The sequence below is a fragment of the Mesoplodon bidens genome (assembly GCF_964165515.1).
Source record: "Mesoplodon bidens genome assembly, chromosome: 5".
Lineage (NCBI taxonomy): Eukaryota > Metazoa > Chordata > Mammalia > Artiodactyla > Ziphiidae > Mesoplodon > Mesoplodon bidens.
In genome coordinates, this window is record NC_138161.1 from 5250537 (window position 1) to 5260766 (window position 10230).

The window sequence follows — 10230 nt, forward strand, 5'->3', positions numbered from 1 at the left end:
AGTGCTTTCTGAGCTGGTTACTCTTGGCTGATCTATCCCAGGGGTATTCCCTGCCGGGCCCGGAGTCTGACCTCAGTGGGTGCATCCCTCTAGGGTCCTTACGCTCTGGCTTCTGATGAGGTCACCAGTGGGAGGAAGGGGTAAAAGATCTGCAGGTGGGAGGGAGAGAGAGGTTTGGATATGGCTTCTCACGTTGGTCCCGGGGCACGTGGCATCCCTCTTGTCTGCCTGCGTCTCAGCAAATGGTCCTCTCATTGAGCTCTCTTCCCAAGAAGAAGTAGCCAAAGACATTTCCCCATCCAATCTTTTTTAAATTAATTTTTATTGGAGTATAGTTGATTTACAATGTTGTGTTAGTTTCTGCTGTACAGCAAAGTGAATCAGTTATACAGATACATATATCCACTCTTTTTTAGATTCTATTCCCATAGAGGTCATTACAGAGTATTGAGTAGAGTTTCCTGTGCTATATAGTAGGTTCTTATTAGTTATCTATTTTATATCTAGTAGTGTGTGTATGTCTTGATGGGGGAGGGACTTCCAATAAAAAGAGCTAATCCCTTCTGCATACTCTGGATTAGGTGCTAAGCAGTAGGTGCATTAGTGTTACATGCCTCACTTCCTTTCCTTCTCACAATGAATCCCTTTTGGATTTGGGACATTTACCCGAGGGGGAAGTGGAGGCATAAACCCAAGGTCTCTGAATCCACAGCCCACATCCAACTCTATCTATGCTTCTCCCTCTAGAGTTCTTTCATTACCTGATTTTTCTTTGATTTTCTCAGTAAAATTTTCCTGTTCTTTTCTTTTTTTGGTATCCATTCATAACTAAGTGGGCATCATTTGAAATCCTGAGTATGGTCAAGTACTTATCCCAGTTCAGATAACTGAAACAAAAATACAGTTTTTAATCATTTACCTAATCTCACAATTTTATTAATATTTATTTGAATTAAATTGTCCAAATGACTCTGCTTCATTTATCACAGCACAACTAGTACACATGGGATATTGTAAACAAATATTGTGGTACTGTTTCTACAGTTCACGGAGCCAGGTGGTTAAAAAGTCGTTACACAAAGTTAAAATGAAACAGATTCAAAATATTAAATGAAATATCTTCATGACACAGCATATATATGGTCAAACTTGTAAGAAGACTTTCCCCATGTGTTCTGTTAGTGTCATTTATTTGTTACAGTAATTTTTTATGAATAAATCAGTCCATCATAATTGTTTTTAATCCTGGATTCTTATTTGAATTCATTAGTTATATTGAAATGATGGCTTAAATTTCCCTTCACACAAGTGGTTTTCACTGAACTTCAAACAGCAAGTACCCAAAACCAACACAATCACTAAATGGAAACCCTCTAACCCCTTCCCTAAATGTGTTCTTGCTTTCAAACCCATCTGAACTGAAAACTTATCACCAAAAATATGTCACAGCACAGCAAGAAGTGAGACACACTGTACTTTGGCTTTTAGCCCTTCCACTAAATAGAATTTATATAATAAACCTATTTCTCTCTGCTGTAACAACCTTTTTAAAAATATTTTTTATTGTAGTAAGACAGACATAATAAAAAATAACATTTTAACCATGTTTAGGTGAACAGTTCAGTAACGTTAAGGACAATCACCATCCATCCCCAGAGCTTTTTCATTTCCCCAACTGAAAGAACGTACCCCATGTAACAATGTTTGTGAAGTTGGTTCTTCACTCAGTTGGCATCTCCTCTAACAGCCAGTGGTGTCATGAAAGCAGGTGATGAGCACACTCAAACACCTTGTTGATAAAATGTGAACACCAGCTCTTTAAAGTGCCAATAGATAATCCATTGATCTCTGTAACGACCTGTCAATCAGCCCTCTGGACGGGGTTGTCCAACCAGCTACAAGCTTACAGTTTGGGCTCCAAGAAAACATGGATGAAAACTCAAAGCTTCTGATAACCACAGGCCTTTCTTAATAATAAGGCACTTCCTGTATTTGTAGCATCAACCACTTAAAGCATTTTATTAATCATGTTTGTGCACCCAGAAGTCACAGTTAGAATTACTGTAGATCCTTCTGATTCATTTTTTCTGACATTGGTGATAAACAGATGCTTCCTGAGGGAGGTTACCTGCCTTAGATGTCCCACATCATAGAATTTCTGGAACAGAATAGACTATTGTTGAATGGAGCTTTAGGAATTATGAAATTTGCCAACTACATGGTCTCACTGAATCCCCACAGAAGTTCTGAGAGGTAGTGTTATTTTGCCCATTTCAAAGACTCAAAACCTGAGGGTGTACATTCTCACTCATCTGCAGGGATCATACCAAAGTAGACTTTTTTAGGAGGCTGGGGGCTTAGAGAAGTGATGAGGACTGGATTACACTTCAGGTCAATCACGTTGTCTCTATCAGACTTGGTTTCTTTTTTTTTTTTTTTTTGCGGTACGTGAGTCTCTCTCACTGTTGTGGCCTCTCCCGTTGTGAGCACAGGCTCCGGACACGCAGGCTCAGCGGCCATGGCTCATGGGCCCAGCCGCTCCGCAGCATGTGGGATCTTCCCAGACCGGGGCACGAACCCACGTCCCCTGCATCGGCAGGTGGACTCTCAACCGCTGCGTCACCAGGGAAGCCCCCAGACTTGGTTTCTTTATGCTACTAATCATTTTAATTAAGGATCTGTAAATTCACTTCTTGGATTAACGGTCTATGATTTTAACCTGCCAGAATGAGAAAATCCATGTGTATTACAAGGATCAATCTCTTGCCATTTCTGAGTTAAGTGTGTTTAATTTGGTTTGTCTCTGAAAATTTCGGTTAGGTTTGAGACTTTTCAGAAGCAGAGTCTCACAATTCTTTAGTGGTTTGATTCACCCTCAAAGAGGGTTAGGCTCCACCCACCCAGAGACCCTTCAACACAGCCGATACATCACCCCCACTTTTAGAGTAATTTTAGGTTCACAGCAAAGCTGAATGAAAAGTACAGGGTTCCCTAACACCCCCTTTACTTACATAGACACAGCCTCCCTCACCATCAGCATCCCCCAGCATTGGGGTAGATTTGTTGCAATCGATGAACCTACATTGACTCATCACAGTCACCCATAGTCCATAGTTTACATTGGAGTTCACTCGTGGTGTTGTATATTCCATGGGTTTTGGCAAATGTACAATGACAAGTATCCACCATTATGGTATCATACAGAGTAGTTTCACTGCCCTAAATATCCTCTGTGCTCCACCTGTCCATCTCTCCTTTCCCCCTAACCCCTGGCAACTGCTGATATTTTTATTATAGCTTTTTCTTTTCTAGAATGTCACATGGTTGGAATCACATAGTACACAGCCTCTTCAGAAGGGCTTCTTTCACCTAATAACATGCATTTAAATTTCCTCCAGGTCTTTTCATGGTTTAATAGCTCATTTCTTTTAGTGCGAAATAATACTCCATGGTCTGGATGGACCACAATTTATTTAGCCATTCACCTACTTAAGAACATCTTGGTTACTTCCAAGTCCCGGGGATTATGAATTAAGCTGTTGTAAACTTTTGTGTGCAGGTTTTCGTGTAGACATAGCTTTCAGCTCTCTGAGTAAATACCAAGGAGCAGGTGATGCTTTTTTTTTTTTTTTAAACACCTAGCGACAAATGATCAAGGGGCCATTGGTTTCTTCATTGGGCAGAGTTCCTTGAGAAGCAGAGCTTGTCATCAACGTTACCTTATCCCCAAGGCCATGCTACATGGCAGGTGGTTACAAAATGAGCTCCTGCCATGCAGTCATGGTTGTATTTAGTGAGAGAGACAAAAGATGTTGCATGTGGAACTGTGTTTAAGGACCGTGAAGTATGGATAGGGAAACAAGGCATGGATTCCTTAGGGCACAAGGGCTGTCACCATGAGTGGTCAGACCAGAAGGGCTCTGACATTGTGATGGGAGCTCTGGTCTGGGCTGGAGTGAGCTGGAAAGGTGCTAGGAAGAGCTGGCATGCACCTGGGCCCTGGAGGATGGGAGAGACGGACCTTCGTCGTGGATGATGGAGCTCACAGTGGAGGTGTGCATGGGCCCTGACCTCAGGATGGCGTTAACCTGAGGAAGGGCTGTCAGCTGTTCTCCAGTAAAAATCAGATGCTGTTTTCCTCTTTGGTATAAGAGAGAAGGAAACCATGGAGGCCAGGGTTGGGTACCAAACACTGCCAGGGTGGCATTTTGCCAAACTGCTGCAAAGGAAGGTGTGAAGAGAGATGCCAGAGAGAGAGAACAGTGACCAGAGTGGGGAAAGTACCGGGGAAAGGAAGCAAAATGGTAAGAAATGAGGCGAAACTGAGGGGATAGAATAGCTCTCAAAATCCTGTGCACACTCTGACACCAATCATTCAGCCGTAAATAGGGATTGATCATAAGCATCCTTCCTCCTCCCTCCCTCACCATTTTGCCTTTTTTCGGCAGTAAACGTGTTCTGTTTTGTTCAATACATGCATCAAAAGTTAGAGCACAATCCTGTATGGCCCTGGTACAGTGAACACATTTTGAAAACTCATTTTTGTCATATCCTTTATAACCCCTAGATAATCATGATTCCCTGTTGCACATGGCAGGAGGTAGGGCAGTGGTTACTTTGCCTTCTTGTTTCTCAGATTTAGTGAATAATGAATGGTCGATTGCTACAGATCTTGGCAATGCCCATGTGGCTTGGCAAGGTTCACCCCTGGCCCCATGGGCAGTAGGATATAAACAAGCGGTGTCCCAGGAGGACCATGCACAGGGTGGACGCCAACCAGGCCTCCCTCCTTTGTGGTCTTCATAAGCATCCCTGGAAACACATTCTCCAACCTCTGTGATAAATGCCCATGAAAAAACTCATGTTTGCATAAGACCAAAAAGCTTCATTGTCATCGTTCAAAAGGAAACTACTGCTCAGGTAATTGATGTGAGGGGCTGAACTCAGTGGGACAGCCCTGAAATCACAGGGACCCCCAACTGTGGTGTGGACACATCAGTAACTGCAGAGGCCAGTATTTGGCAGGTAAATCTGGTAGCAGTCTGGGAGTTTGGGACCAGCACAGTGTTTACATGTAACTGTATTTTTTGCAGGTACTGGCTTTAATGGTTTACCTTTGTCCCCACCACTCTGTTTTGTCTTACAACCTACGCTTCCCCGTGCTGCCCACCTGGTCTGAACTACCCAGGCCCCCCAATTACACACTCTCACCACAGCCTAGAGTCTTCCTCAGGGACCGTATCACAAAGTCACCTTGAATCACTTTGATCTCTATATTTCTGTCTTCTCTCCACTAGCAAGTAATAGCCATAAAGGCAGAAACCTGTCTCTGGTTTTCTGTTGCCCAGGATCCAGGATCCAGGAAGCCTCCACACACACTGGTTACAAGATGATGAGATCACAGGTAGGCCCTCAATGCCCCTGAGAGAATGCAGGACGGGCTGTCTTCCCATCAAGATAAACATGAAAATTAACAAACAAACTATTAGAGTGTCTTCATTCCTGGGTGCAGGTCCTGTCTTTGGTGCAACCCTCAGGTTTGAGAGGCTGGAGTTTGAATCTTTTATCTCTACTTAGAGCTTGGCCTTCTTCTCCTTGGTTTCCTGCACTCTGAATGCAGTTTGGTTACACAGTGGAATAGAAACCCCTAGACCAAGATATGTCCCCTAAAAGAAAATCCCCCTCTCTATATAAATTATATACACATATATACATAAATGTGTGTATATAGATTTATATATGATATCAACAGAAATCATCTAATTATTTTTTCCTTCCAAAACTTTGCATATTTATCTTACCTTTCTTAAACAACCAAATAGGATCTCAAACAGTGAGTCCATTTCCTTTATATCATGTTATAAAAAGCTAGAGAAATGGGGGAAGAGGAGAAATAGACCTGCTATCAAAGATGCTGAGACTGGGACTTCCCTGGTGGTCCAGTGGTTAAGACTCTGTGCTTCCACTGCAATGGGCGCAGGTTTGATCCCTGGTCGGGGAACTAACATCCTGCATGCCGCACAAAGAAAAAATTTAAAAAAAAGAAAAAAATCTGGTGACCATTAACCTGAATGTTTCATGTGGGCTAAGCATGAGGCACCACACATGCCTGGGTAATAAAGCATCTGTTTACTGTAGGTGACAATCCCAGGAAAGGAGCAGCCTCTGCTGCCGTAAGCCCTTGTCATCCTCAGGGATTTTAAACACAGAGAGTTGATTCGAGGGATAATAAAGGTTGTATAAAAATAAAAACATTTATTTTTATTCTGGTTTTAGAGGTGGGGAGGGGAAACTACCTTAACAATATACAGGCATTATTAGAGAGATTAGACATAAATGACACACACTTTAGGGTTCAAATATAAAGCTATAATATGTCATTGGGATAAAAAGTTTTGAGGGTGTATCTTAGATGAGCTTTACTGAAAAAAAAAACAGTTTCTTTCCTGCGAGCAAAAAGTCAAGGTGTTGCCAAGTACCTATTTATGTTCTATTCTTTGTTCTCCCATATATTCTAGGACTTTGTGGGTGTGTCCTTTTAGAGGCGCAGACACATATGTAATCACCACAATACTCAAATATGCACCCTACAACAACTCTCCCTGCAGGGCAGAAATAAATGCAGCCATGTTTCTCAGTGCCCTGGCGGCAGGTTCTGGCTGCAAAGCTGGCTGCAGCTGCACCATTCAGCCCAAAGTTGGTAATTATAGCAGCTCTCGAGCTTGGTTCTGCTTTGCCTGCTGATAACTCCCTGATCTACCTTCGAGTTCCCTGGTTTGTTTTTGCTAATATAAGGTGACTTCAAGTTAAATCTAATGAATGGTTGAATAGCACGGTGAACGTGTGGGCTTGTCCTCCACGCATCTGCCCCATTTGGGTACCAAAGAGTGAGGGGTCTGCATCTGGACATTGAATTTCTCTCCGGAGCAGCTGAAGTGAGAGCTGAACAGGTCAAATCTCAGCTGCCTTTACTGTGTCATCTGTCCATAGCATGTGTATTCCCGACACGTTTCTGAACATGTCCCACGCGGGCGAGCGCTCATAGCACCTCTGTTCCTGAGCAAGCGGTGTGAGCACAGCAGCCTCTGCTCGCTTCCTTCTCTAGTCCCTCGGCCCAGGCCCTCGGGGCAGCGCAGAGCTGCCCCGCCCACCCCTCACCCCCCCATTTCCCTCCTCCTGTGAGCATGAAGCTGTGGTGAAGGGCTGTGCGCAGACTGATCAGTATTACTGAGAATCGTAATGAATACATCATAGCCGCTGACATTCACCAGGCACTGACCATGCCCTGAGCTGTTCCGAGCGCTTTCGGGGAACAGACACGCTTCATCCCCTCAGCAACCCTGCGAGGCCAGACATCAGTCAGCCTTGGTCAGTGCGACCAGAGGGTGTGAGGGTGGGTTCTCGTGTGCCTGCCTGACGCAACCGAGTTCTTGATTCTCCCAAAGGAGCCTGGATCCCCTGGCAGATCTCCAGCCCCGTCCTGAGCTGATGCCCACACAGCTGCCTTTGCTGATCCCCAGCCCAACTCTGAACAGCCCATGAGCCCCTCGTTGGCAGAATCTAACCAGACCCCACGGGCAGGGAGGGTGGGCAGTGAGTCTCTGGGCTCTGCCCCTATGGAGCCGGGGAGAATTCGGGGGGCAGCGTGCTGCTGAAAGCCGGTACACGATGTCCAGGATTCTGAGGTACTCCTGTCATCTCCATTTGTACAGAGAGGAGACTGAGTCACACAGAGGCCAACTCCCTTGTGATTTGTGCAAAGCTGTTCAACCAGTAAGTGGTGGTGTGGAATCCAAGCCCAGGGAGTGAGCTTTGTAGTTCAAGGTGCCCCCGACCACCTTGGCCGTGCTACCTGTCTGCTAAGTGCCACGTGAGCCAGCTGCTGGGGCAGGGGCGGCAGGGGGCCACCTCAGATAATCCTCAGGGCAGCCGATGAGGGAGACAGCAGAGGACAGAGGTTGTGATTGTCCCCCTTGTAGGGGCCGGCGATGGCGCTCAGAGTGACACGGAGGGAGGAGCTGGACCACATCCTTCTTCCTTCTGGGCTGACGCTACTGAAGGAGGCTGGGCCACGGTCGTCCAGAAAGGGCTTCCACTGTCAGAAAGATGCCTGGTGTGAGCTCCAGCGGCAGCTGAGGGGGGGTCACAGCGTGTGTCCATCACGGAGATGTCTTGGCTGGCAGGGGTGGCAGATGGTGTGGGGTAGGTTCCTGAGAAAACCATGAAAGGGGCCGAGAGAGAGCTGGCATTTGAGCATCTGCCATGATGAAGGACCACAGACAGCACCGGCCGACACGAGACAGCCTTGTGTCTCCAGCTCATCCTCTTCCTTCTTTCTCTGTCCTGGAGGGCTCACTGAGGAGGCGGCAAGAGGGTGATCAGAGAACAAAGAGACACCCTGTGTCTCCCTTGTGGATTTTCAAACCTAAGTCAGGGCTGAACAGTGGAAAAATCAGCGAGATACTGAAATTCGGGAGTTAGACTAGACTGACTTTTTAATATCCAAAACGGAAGCCTTACAAATACCTGAAAAGCTGTGGGTTTCTTTCAGACATTATCCAACTTTGGGAAAGAGACTTGAAAGCAGGAGATCATGGTGGGTTAAAAATAAAACTATGTCCTGACTGCATCTTCCCCACGTTCAGCCCCTTCCAGAAACTGGTATCATCACATAGACATCATCAACCTTGATCCTCTCAAAACACTCTGACGTGAGGTCATTATGCCCATTTTACAGACAGGAAAACTGAGGCTTAGAGCATTAGCCGATTTACTTGTAGGATCGCAAAACTCAAAAAAAAAAAAAAAAACCTAGGGAAACAAACACATGCCGTTAGGTTAATACAGTTGTTAGATGAAGAAAGGCTGCCTGAAATTATATGTACTGTTGATTTCTCCTGAGAGAGTTTGTTCCTGTCTAGCTGTTGGGCACTTGGCTGTGATATTATAATAAAATATTATGGAAGCAATTATATCAGCATTTAATGAGGAACTGGTGTGTAGTTGATGAATCATTAGTATTCTAGGGAAGCAGCTGCTAAGAGGGATATTTGGTAAAGAATCCAAGTCCAAGGTATTACTAATGCTTGACTCTGACACTGATTTGTTCAGAAGGACATTAAAAGTATTTTATTACTTGGCATGAGAAGGGACCCAGCTAAAGGGACAGAACTGGGCGATCAGTAATCCCTTGGGGATCAATGATTAGTCGGGAAAAAAGGCAGACTGTGAAAATGCCAAGAGTGGAAAGACAGTTACTCCAGACTGTGTTCCACCCAGGAAGGTGGCACAAGTCAGAAGCCACTGCACCTGGCATTCGATGCTTGGAATCCGGGAAAGGAGGCTGTGGGAAGTAAAGTTGTTGCAATGGATGAGAATGAAAACATATCCTTAGATTTATAACATCTGAAGGGTGACTAACGCTAGCGCCATCTTAGAGCCAGCACCCAGCAGCTGCAATAATTTGGTTCTGATACAATTAAAATGTTTGCCCCCAGCTCCTGGGTGTTTATGCCTCCAGTGCCCTTGTTTGCTTTCACTGTCTTCAGGATTCAACCTATTTGCTTATCTACTTGCCCTTAAAGTTTACCCCACTTATTATTATCATTTTATCAATATTGTCATTATCTTCGTCACAGCCACCACTGCCACCATGGCCACCATGATCAAAACTACCCTGTAACTTCCCCCTCCTCCTGGAACATTACACTCTTTCATTATCAAATTAAATTAATTCTGGAAGTCATATAATTTTGGTCCATGGAACATACCTCCGGCCTGTAAGCATGGCTACCATGAAAAAGTTTTTAAAATCCTACAAATTAAATTTATAAGAAAATACGATATGATACAATAAAATTGCATGGCTTGGGACTTTTTTCAAAATGAAATATGGGGAAGACAGTATGGAATAACAGAGTGGAAAACTGAATATTAGCTTCAAGATGCCTTACTATGTTCCTTTTTCTAATCTAGCCTTGTATAGTTGAATCCATCTGCCTGCTAAAAAGATAAAATAAAAGGCTCATGTTTTGGGGCAAAACTTCCTAAGTTGGAGTAAAATTTAACAAATTACTACTAAATTAAATAAATGTGTACCAGCGATCCATAATTCTTCACCTCAGGCCATTAACAAAGTTTTAAGGCAATGTCAAAACAGTATCTTCCATGCCTCTAACCTACAGCATCAGGGTGTGGTTATAAAACACTAGTCACATGTCAGCCCGGGAT